The sequence below is a fragment of the Oryctolagus cuniculus genome, chromosome 21 (assembly GCF_964237555.1).
Source record: "Oryctolagus cuniculus chromosome 21, mOryCun1.1, whole genome shotgun sequence".
Lineage (NCBI taxonomy): Eukaryota > Metazoa > Chordata > Mammalia > Lagomorpha > Leporidae > Oryctolagus > Oryctolagus cuniculus.
This window is the reverse complement of record NC_091452.1, coordinates 10,561,309-10,572,254: the sequence shown is the minus strand read 5'-3', so window position 1 is coordinate 10,572,254 and position 10,946 is coordinate 10,561,309. Positions and strand designations below refer to the sequence as shown.

Below are 10,946 nucleotides of genomic sequence, written 5' to 3'. Positions count from 1 at the left end.
AGAGGCGGACGGACAGACAGAAGCCCGATCTAGCACAGGGGAGCGCTGACAAGACAGGGGCTGCTCAGAGACTCAAAGACAGAGGGGCGCACACACCACGGACAAGCCCCCAGGCTCACGCGCCCACTCCACGCATCCGGTCTTCACTGTCCTCTCCATTGCTTTCTTCCCTCCCTCCCGACCCCTCCAGGCCCCCAGCCCCTGCCTCAGCCCCCTCCCCGTTCCAGCCGGCCTGACCCCACCCCCCACCCCCGCTAGCCCCCCAGCCCCTCCAATCCTGCCTGCACCCCACCCCCTGTCTCAGGCCCTGCTAAGTCCGCCTGACTCCACCCCCCATCCGGCGGCCTTCCCTCAACCCCCTCCTCTCCTCCAGCCGGCCTGAGCCCCCCAGCCCCTGCCGCCCATCCTCCCTGCGCCCCCACCCCCTGATCCGCCCTCTCCAGCCCCCCCAATCCTGCTGCGCCGCCCCCTCCGGTTGCCGCCCGCTCCCTGCTCCAGCCCCCGCCCGCCCCGCCTGTGCCCCCTCCCTCCGGTCCCCGCGGCCCACCCCCAACCTTGCGAACACGGCAGGGTTTTCTGGCGCCTTTGTGGCCGGCCCGAGGTGCGCGGCGACAATGGCGGGGTGATGGGGGTTAATTCGCGCGCGGAGGTAGGACGCGCGGGCGCCGCGCCGAACAATGCGGGCGGCGCGCTTTTGAGCGCGGCCATTGTGCGCTGTGTGAAACGCGAAATCTGTTCCCCGCGCGCCCAGATGCGGGCCGGCCGGGGGCGGCGGGCGGCGGGCGGGCTGGCGAGGTGTGAGCGCGGCGGGAGCAGCCGAGCCAGGGCTGCGCGGCGCCTTCGCATTGCCTTTAACCCCCTCTCGTCCTCCCTGCGCCCTTGAACTCTGAGCTGGGGAACTGGGGCTGGGGGAGGGGGCGGGAGGAGGTCAAAGGTCTCCTTTGTGCCTCCCCCCGCAAGGTGGGCCCCCGTGGCAAGCCCCTGTCTTCTGCTGAACACTCGCCTGACTCCAGGACCTCAGGGGGTCTTGCAGGTGACACCGGAGAAGCTGGCCTCAAGGTCACAGGCACACCCCCACCCCCAGCAGCACAGGGTCAGCTTGTGGGATGAGACCAGGCTCCAGCCAGCAACGCGCCCCCTTGGGTGACAAAGGCTGAGCTGTGTCACCTGTGGGAGTGCCCTCTCTGTGCACTGGGGAGCATCTTGCCGGCCATCCTTGGAAGGCGGGGTGACCCCGCCATTACCTATGGCTGCACAAAGGCACCTCACGGGTCCTGGGACTTTAAACATTCACTACCACAGGTGCACATGGTATCAAACAGCCCCTGAACGAGCTTCCCTTAGTCTCCCACTGCCTCTGTTTGCTCAGCTCTAAAATGGAGTGCCCTAAATCCCCTCCCTTCTGTGAGCCTGCCTGCTGGGCTCCGGCAGGTGCAAGCCCCTTTTCTCACTTTCCACGCACCTCTGTCCCTGGCAGCACGGTTTGCATCCAGGCCTGTCTCCTTGGAGAAGGACTCTCCCTGGGCGGCACCACCCTGCCCGGGCTCCCCCCACCTCTCCTCTCACTGCTTCTGCTCCCCAAACCCCAAGGACTGAGAATTGGGGGTCCTCCATTCTGGAAGGATGTGTTGGCAGGAGGGGAGACGGCGACCAAGGAGTGAGAGGACCGCTGGGGCGGGGTGGGGGGCTCCTTGGGGTGACCAAGCATGTGTACCTCTGCCAGGTTTCTTGCTCACTTTTGTGAAGAGCTGAGATGATTCTTCTAGAACCACGGACAGGACAGAGCCTGGAGAAGCTACCTGGAAGATGCCGAAGCTCTCCTGGGAAAGATGGAAGCTGCAGACGCCTACCCCAGAAGCAGGCTTGTTTGCACACAGCACATTTCACTTGCATCCTCTGGGGTAAAGGAGGACTCCCACTTCCTCCCCGGCACCCCAAAGCCCCGTGAGAAGCTCCGCACCTGCAGAGAACGTTCAGAGTTGGACCACAGGACTCGGCTTTGCCGTGGGCCAAACACGTCGGTCAGGCTCGTGGACTTCCTGTGGCCTTGAGAACCAGGGAGTGACCGGGGCGGGGGGTGACTGCTCCTGTACCCAGCCCCCTCGCCACAGCTGGATAGTGGGGTGGCCCCAGCGTCATCTGGGTGGGACATGTGCATGGTGAGCCTGACACCCTGTGAGATGTGGGTGTGGGTGGTCCCTGGGGCGGGGGCTAAGAGAGCCTGGGCCGGGGTGGGGGGTCCCCTGGCAGCTTGTTGGACACCAGCCTCACTTCCGGCTTCTTGCTCCTTCCTCAGTGTGTGCTTTGGCTTTCATCACCCTCTAAAAACCCCTTCCCCAAAGTCCAAACCGAGTCTTTGGAAGCCCTGAATCTCAGCCAGCAGGTGCCTCCAGGGCCCCTGTGCCGGGCTGGGCACAGATGGAGGGGCTCTGGGCGGGGGCCATGGGGCAGAATCAGCCACCCCTGGCCTCAGCTGCCTTGTTATCTCCTCATTGTCTCCCTGTCTTCCCAGCCCACCCCTTCCCCGGCCACCCTTCTGTCATCTCCACACGGCCCCCCCGGGCTCCGGAGGGAGCTCCCGTAGGCTTCCCTGCTCTGGGGGTGAGCGGGAGGGTGGGGGCCATGGGGTGGAGAGGCCGGGGAGGGGGTGTCAGAGTCGATGAATCACGCCCCACTGAGCTCCTGTTTAACACACACTTCTCCGACGAGTTGTCAGTGAAACCGTTAATTAATTAGCTAATCCCACAATGAAGTGGACTCTAAATGGTTCCCCCCCTCCCAGGCTCCCATTTAGATAATTGCTGCTGAGGGATCTTTGGTGAGAGTCATTTTTTTTCTAACAGGGATGGCCCCGGAACACGGAGGGAGATGGATACAAAGGAGGGGTCAGTGGGCCATCCCCGAAGCTCCGTTTGGAAAGACCATACTCCCTTCGCCCCGGCAGAAATGGGGAAAAGGGGGTTGGTCCCTGGGGCTGGGTTCAGGGGTGGGCTTTGGTGTCGGGGGCTTGTCTTTGAGCCCCATGGCACCCTGCAGTTCCACGGAGGTCTCGCTGGGCTGGGTCCCACACAGGTAATAATGTGCATGAAAAATGCTGAGGTGGTGTCACGCATGGGATAGGCGCCGGCTGAACCTCCATGGTCTCGGTGGTCATTCTCGCCGGGGCCCAGGAGTGGGTGGGACCAAAGAGACTGGGGAAACGGATTTCCGAGTGAGGAAGTGACTTGTCCAAGGCCACAGAGCCGGGGTCTGGCCCGAGAGCCCATAGCAGCAGTGGGGATTTGTGGGACTCAGAAGGGACAGTGGCATGTGTCCGGGGGAGGTGGCCGGGCTGAGATTACGCAGAGACAGTAAGGACTATTTGATGGATGAATGAACGGAGCCCACACCATGTGATGCAGGAGCAGGACTGAAGGATGTGGCTGATCCCCTGTTGACACCGAGTGGGAGAGAGAAAACACGTGCGCATCTTAGAGTGGGAACCAGCGGCTTCACCTCCCTGTGTCCCTTTCGCCTCCCCTGAACTCAGCCCTGCAGTTTCAGTGGGGCTGACCCCTACCCTGAAGCTCCCAGGAAGGGGCCGTGGCCATGCCTGGCTCATACACCGCATCTTCCACCACGAGCTCTGTCCCCAGTGGACACGTCACCAAGCCAGGGCAGTGAGCCTCCAGGCAAGGCTGTTGGCCTGGTATTTTCAGCTCCTGGGTTTGCTGAGGGTGGCATGTCAGCTTGCAGCTTTGCCAGCAGGAGTGGAGCCGAACGGAGTGACAACGATATCCAGCAGGTGCACCTGGGTGCAGGTGCACCTGAACCTGTGGCTACTTTCGCGGGTGTGTCAGGGGCTGCTGCTATCAGCAACCATGCTCCCAGCATCCTGAATTGGTTGAGGCAGCCACGCAGCCAGCTGAAATACTTGTCCAGATTTCCTTACATCACTGAGGGGCCGTGGGTCCCTGCTCGGAGCAACGAGTCCCAGGGGACAGACAAGACCTTAGGAGAAGGGCTTTTGACCTCTGCCCTTTCACCTTTGCCATGCCCGGATTCTACACGCAAGGCTTGCCTTTGGGTTTCTGGTACCCCGTGAACAGTAGCCCCCTCGTTCACTGAAGCGAATGTACTTGTAGCTGTGCTACCTGCAGCCGAAGGCAATCCTGATTGACGGGGTGGGTTCCTGTATTTGCAAGAGGAGAAACCCTCCCCACCCCCGACAAAACTTCTCCAGGAGCTGTGGGGACTGTGAGAAGCCACAGCCGGTGCGATCGGGGGAAATGGCTTTGGCTTCTCTTTTTGATCCAGGATGATCACGCGTCTTGTTCTCTTTTGTCTCTATTAGCCAGCAGAGACGGCAATCCGGAAGGACCATAAATTGTAAGAAGATGGACAAGAGAACCAGGCAATATTTCAACATAGGAAAGGTGGGAGAAGCCGGGGGTTGGGGGGAGCCTGTCATCACACCATCTATGCAGCTACAAGAGCCTGCTGGCTAAGCAACTTGCTGTACAACTTCTCTCTCCTGTGTGCTGTTCTCTCAGCACCTGTCACCTGCCAGGTACTGGCCACTTCACAGAATGAGCCAGTGCCTCCGTGCTGTGAGAGCCCCTGGGTCCAGGGTGGCCAGTCCTCCCTGCATTTAAGGAGCTGAGTTCTGGCACAGAGATGCTGGGGTAGTGCCCCCTGCAGCCAATCAGTGCCATTCACATACCATTCCAGGGCCAATTCTGGGAGTGGCCCAGGTGCAGAACTGGACTAGTCAGTCTCAGGAGAAGTGGGCACAGAGCTGTGGGCACTGGGGCCAAGTGTCAAGAAGGCCACCAATTGGCTTCAGCCTCCTGGGAGACGTCCCACCAGCTGCAGATTCTGGAGGAGGTCTAAGCATAAGTCTGAGAGTCTTGGAGAGAGAATTCTAGAACTTGACCCTATTGTCTGAGAAGACTTGACAGTCACATCTGAGAACTACAGAATTCTATCACATTAGATCGAGTGATTCTCAAATTCTAGCTTTACAGGGACTTGGAACCCTACAGTTTTAAACTGAAGTCTGACAGCCTGTGTTTCACAGAATATGACAATCATGTTAGAAAATTTAGTGAGTAAAACCAGAGAATTTAGAAATTCTAGGGGCCGGCATTTGAATAGCAGGTAAAGCCACTGCCTGTAACACTGGCATCCCATATGGGCACCGGTTTGGATCCAGCTCCCTGCTAATGGCTTGTGGAGGTAGCAAAAGATGACCCAAGTGCTCGGGCCCCTGTACCCATGTGGGAGACCTGGAGGAAGAACCCTAGTGGACAAACAGCGTGGCACTCCCACAATTCCAAGCAACTGGATTTGGCCAACAGCACAAATGAGTTTGTAAGTAGCCACTCCCCCAGAACCTGCAGCCCCGATGACATCTTGATTTTGACCTTGGGAAGCCCAATGCCAAGTCCAGCTGAGGTCATGTGAACCTCTGACCTGCACAGGTGCCATCAAATAACATTGTGTTGCTTTAAGCCACCAAGTTCATGGTGCTCTGTTAGGCCGTGGAAGACGGAAGCACTCGCTGCCCTTGTCTGGAAATTCTGCATTGGAGATCTTGGCCTCCCAGCCCCCCTCTCCCCAGTCTCCTTCTGTTCTCTTAGGCCACCCAGAACTCCCGCCCACCCACCTGTCCACCAGCAGCTTTTGAATATTTTAAGTCCAGGAGCACCGTCCTCCTAGGACTCCTCCCTCCCTAACACAGGCATCCTCTGCTCTTTGTGGGACTCAGTTTCCCGACGATGCCGCAACCCGGAACACTCCCCCTTACACCCTCCGCCCTTCCGGCCGCCCCATTGCTCCGCACTGCTTCCTGGACAGTTCTTGAAGAACAGCTTCATCCGTGCTGCCTCAGCTCCGGCTGCCTCCACGGCCCCCCACCACCCCAGGTGAGACGCCCCCAGTCCTTTAGCCCCGCCCTACCTGCATGGTTGCCTTCAGCGTCCACTCCTCCCCCACTCCAGTGAGACGGGGCTCCTCTCACTGTCTCTCCAACACCTTCCGGTGCTGTGCATCCTGCCCAAAATGCCTTCCCCAGCCTTTTTCTGCTACAACTATGAGCATCCTGTGTCTTGCTCAGGTGTCGCCTGGCCACCCCGGCTAAGACTGCCCCTCTGAGTGTCGGCAGGCACTCCCAGTATGGCCACGTGAACGGCAAACTCCGCCCTCCAGGTTCTGGGCTCCTGAGTATCATGGGATTCCTTCACTCCGTTGTATTTCCAATGGACCAACGTACCATCCGCTCTCCCCTAGACAATGCAGCGTCTTCTAACTGGTCCCCCAGCTTCTACTCTTGCCCCAAATAGAGACTAAAGGGACAGGAGTAAAACTGTGACTTTGACCATGCTGTCCTCTTGCTTCAGAGGTCCTTAGGACAGCATGAAACCCAAACTTGAGGCTGCGTGGTGGCCGGGCTCCCACCCACCTCACCATCGTCCTCTCTTGCTCCTTCTCATCACGTACCGCCCACCGCTGGGCCAAACCTCCAGCCATCCGCCTCCCCCTACCCGAAGTGTCCCTTCGCCTCTCTCCACTAGCTGTGTCTGCCAGGCGAGGCTAAGTGGTGCCAATGTGACCGACACCTCCGCCACGCCTCCCTCCGTGCCTTACCCAACAAGGCTTACTTCTCACTGCTGCCACACGCTCATCCTGGTTTTCAGGCCACCGTCTTCTGAGCTGCCCCTCTCACCTCTACCCTGAAACCCGGGTCCGCGGGTGGACACCATCTGAGTGCTACTAGCAGCCACGGTAGAGAGAAAAGGGACCGTTCCTGCAGCCCGCATGCCACTCTGAGATCTCTCTGCTCAGGTTTCCTGGGCTGAAGCAATGCCTCTCCTGGCTTCCGCAGGTGAAGAGGTGCATCCTGCCACACGCTGCACGGAGAGTAGGCAGCCAGTGTTGGTGAAGAGCCCCACCGACGGCGCCATTGCTTTCACTCTTGCTCTGGGTGTCAGCTCCAGCCTGGCTCCTCGGGGAAGCTGTCCATGGCCCCCCTGCCCGCATCCTGTGGTTGGTGCCCAGGGTGAGGCTGTCTCCCATCTCCATGGTACTTGCCACAGCTGGGATTTGACTTCTACTTCTGGGATTCTTTGAGTGACTTCCTCCCTGGAGACTGTCAGCTGCGTGAGTGAGGGTAAGTGTCGTGCCGTCTCCGTCCCGGGCTCAGCGTCTGGGACAGTGGCACCCAGTGGACGAAGAGTGAAGGAAGCCCCTCGTTCCTTGCCTCTCAGACTCATTTGAGGTCTCTCCCCACTTCCTCGCTCTGTTTTTAGTATTTCCTAGGTGCGGTCTGATTAGAAAACCCTGGGGGATAAGTTGGTGACAGTGATGACTCTATGCAGCCCTCCCCTTAGAGATGTCCTGGAAAGAGCTAGAAAATAAGTCATGAGCTGTGGATTCCACCCGGCAAGGCAAATTTAGGGAAATCCTAATCTCAGCAGAGCCATAGAAATGAGCTGGTTTGTCTCCGATCACCCCCAGAGCTGTTGCTGTGAGCTGGACATTGTCCTCATGTCCAGCACGCTCGCATCACTGGGCGGGCGGGGCACCAAGAGGGCCCGCCCACAATCACACAGATGGGAAGTGGCCAAGCCAGGACCCCCCTTAGCCTGGGTGACCGCAAAGCCCAGACCTTTTGCTTCTTGAAGGGAAAGTGCAGCGTGGGGGATGGTGGGGCAGACACAGAACCAGACGGGCCAAGTGCGGCTCCTGCATCCCCTGCACTCAGCCGTGTGACCTTGGGACACTGACTTGGCCTCCCGGGCCCAGCTTCCTCCTCAGCACGATGAGGAGGGTGACAAGGCCACTGCTCGCAGCCGCCCCACTTCTGACCCAGCTCTGCCTAACGCGCCTGGGAAGGCAGCAGAAGAGGAACGAGTTCTTGGACCCCTGCCCTCCATGGGGGAGACCCTGATGGGGTTCCTGGCTCCTGGCTTCAACCTCGCCCAGACTTGGCTGGGTTGTTGGCCATTTGGAGAGCGAACCAGTAGATGGAAGACCAATCTCTCTCTTCCTCTATAACTCTGCCTTTCAACTAAATAAACCTTTGAAAAAATGAATGCAAAGTTTTTCACACAGATCTCTCTCTCTTTCTCTCTCTTTCTCTCTCTCTCATAAAAAGTGAGAATAAATTTAAAACTAGGACTCCTTGGCAACATGGCTGGACTCTAGAGCTGGGGAGGCATCCACCAGATGAGCCCGGAGCATCTTGATGTCCCACAAAGGAACGAAATGCTCAATAAATAAATAAATAAATAAATAAATACAATACACACACGCGCACTCACCCAGAAGGAAGTCTGCCAGTGAGGTACAAGATCCAACGGAAAGAGCTCCCGATGGCCCAGCCTGGAACAACTCGAGCCGCAGAATGAATGCCGTCGAGTGGATCATGACCCAAAGTGTGACAGAAATATGCGTGAGTCCGTACTGAGACAAACAAACAAGGGACTGATACGTGAGTTCGTGGGAGAGAGCAGACGCATCTCCAGGCGGAGGAATTCCAGGTGACTGATGAAGGCACAGCTCCAGTTGCAGCCCCCGAAGTGCAGGTGGCACCGTGAGTTCCCTTCCAAGGACCCAGAACGAGAAAGGCCGGGAGGGGCGAGGCACTGCCCTGGGAGAGGACGGAGGAGCAGAGCTCAGCCCCGTGCTCAGTGCTAAGCCTGGTGACAGTGGGTGTGCCCTTGTCAGGGACATGATCAAAATGACCTTCACCTCTGTGGGTCTCCCTTCAAAACCCGTAACCCAGGGTGGGCATTTAGTGCAACGGGTTGAGTCTCACTGCTTGAAATGTTTGAGTCCCGCTTTGGAGCCCAGAGACTCATAGCTCCTCCCCTTCCAGTCCAGCTCCCTGCTAACCCAGGAGGTGATGGCCCAAGTACTTGAGTCCCTGTCCCCCACTTGGGAGACCTGGATAGAGTTCCTGGCTCCTGGCCACAGCCTGGTCCAGCCCTGGCTGTTGCAACATTTGGGGAGTGAATCAGTGGATGGAAGATCTCTCTCTCTCTCTCTCTCTCTCTCTCTCTCTCTCTCTCAAATAAAAACTGTTTAAAAAGGGCTGTCAAGGTTAGCAAAGACAGGGGAAGTTTGAGAAAGTACCCCAGTCAAGAGGAGCCTACATGTAATGCGGGAATCCAGAGAGGATCTTAGAACGGAAAAGGACTTTGGGTAAAAACTGAGAACATTTGAATCAAGTGTGGATTTTCAGTTAACCGTAACCTGTCAATGCCGGCTCATTAGCTGTGAGAAATGCACCATTCTAACACAAGATGTTAATAATAAGGAAAGCTGGCTGTGGCATATACGAGACATCTCTCTACTATCTTTGCAATTTCTCTGTAAATCCACAATGGTGCTCACGGTAAAAGTTGAAAAGTTTATTTAAACAAAAAAGAGAGGCACGGGGTGGGGGGGAGGGGGGCGGAGCAGAGCAGCAGATGAAGATGTTGATTGGGATTCCCGTATCCCATATCAAAGCACCAGCTGGAGGCGCATCTCCTCTGCTTCTGACCCGGCTCCCTGCTAACACCCACCCCCCCCCCCCGCCCCGCCAAAGAAGCAGCAGGTGATGGCTTGAGTCCCTGCTACCCATGTGGGAGACCTGGATGGAGTTCCCTGCTCCTGGCTTTGACCTGACCTAGCGCCTGCTGTTGTGGGCATTTGAAGAGTGAACCAGCACATGGAAGATCCTCTGTCTCTCTCTCTCTCCCTCTTCTATGTCACTCTGCCTTTCAAATGAATAAATCTTAACAAGCAATGGAGAGACTGGACTTACACGTGTCCATCAACAGAGGACGCCACACCTGCTGTGGGATATCCACACAACAGTGAAAGGAAAGAATCAGGAAGCCACAGGAGAGAGAGTGCTGGCCAGGCTGCCGAGCCCCATGCAGGGTAAAAGACAGACGAGGAAAGAGAGCTTCTCGCAGCATCCCAGTTACGCGAATCTTTGCAAAACACAGACGCCTCTGCAATGGATCTCTGGCTCCCTGGCATTGGGGTGGGGTGGGGGGGAAGCGGGAGGGAGGGCTCACAGGCACACATTTCCCCGGAGGGTGACCAATGAGGCCGTTGCCCTGGTGTGGGTGATGGTGTCAGGGCTGTATGACCAATCAGAACTTAGCAAGCTGTGCACGGTAAATGCGTGCCACGGTTGTGTGCCGGTTACACCTCCACACAGCTATATTGAAGAGTGAGTGTACAGGAAGCATTAAGGGGTCGTGGTGGTTACGGCCGGGGAGGGGGGGTCAGGGCAGCCGGGGGGGGGAGATCAGCACCATGCTCCGAGGGGCCCCTGGCCCTTGATTCTTCACCCCTGGTAAATGAGACCTCATTAGGGGAGGGCCCGCCTCACAGAACTTCCCGTTTGTTAAAGATTAATGGGGTGTCTCCTGCGCGAGAGCCGGGGGTCTCCTGGCCTCGTTTCTCCCAAATCAGCCCCCTGCCACGACTCATCATCAGGCAGGGGGGAGCCCGGGAGCGAGGGGAGGGGGCCGGGGCGGCTAATGGGCCTCCTCCAGTGCACAAGCCTCTGCCGACTGTGGAGGGAGGGGAGCTGACCACTGAGCCACCCTGTCCCAGGAGCTGGCTCGGAGGGCCATGTGCTAGGCCAAGGATGCTCCCTTGGGACAGACCCCTCTCCCCCAGGCACCTCCCAAGAGCGCAGTCCCTCTCTTCCTCTGACGGATGCATTGCATTTCTGGAATCAACCACGGGTCAAGGGCAACCTTCACTCCTGCACTCCTGAGGATGCCGGTAATTTCTCATCGGATTTCTGAGCTCCGTGAAGGCCGGGACCTTGTCTGGCTTTGTCCCCACCGTACTCCGAACTCCTGGCACTGCCTGGCATGCAGTGGGCGCCCAGTCGTTGCTGCACGAGTCGCTGAACGGATCCTCTCCGTATACACTCGGGATCCTTCTGGCTGGGG

The 10,946-nt window shown here is 58.1% G+C and overlaps 1 long non-coding RNA gene across 1 annotated transcript; it reads left to right on the top strand.

The window, feature by feature from the left end:
- Positions 1-779: 779 nt before the first annotated feature.
- LOC127484709 (uncharacterized) lies at positions 780-8,053 on the top strand. The gene is made up of 3 exons (XR_007911891.2): positions 780-1,059; positions 1,724-5,906; positions 6,866-8,053. It is a non-coding gene; the product is annotated as an uncharacterized lncRNA (long non-coding RNA).
- Positions 8,054-10,946: the final 2,893 nt, after the last annotated feature.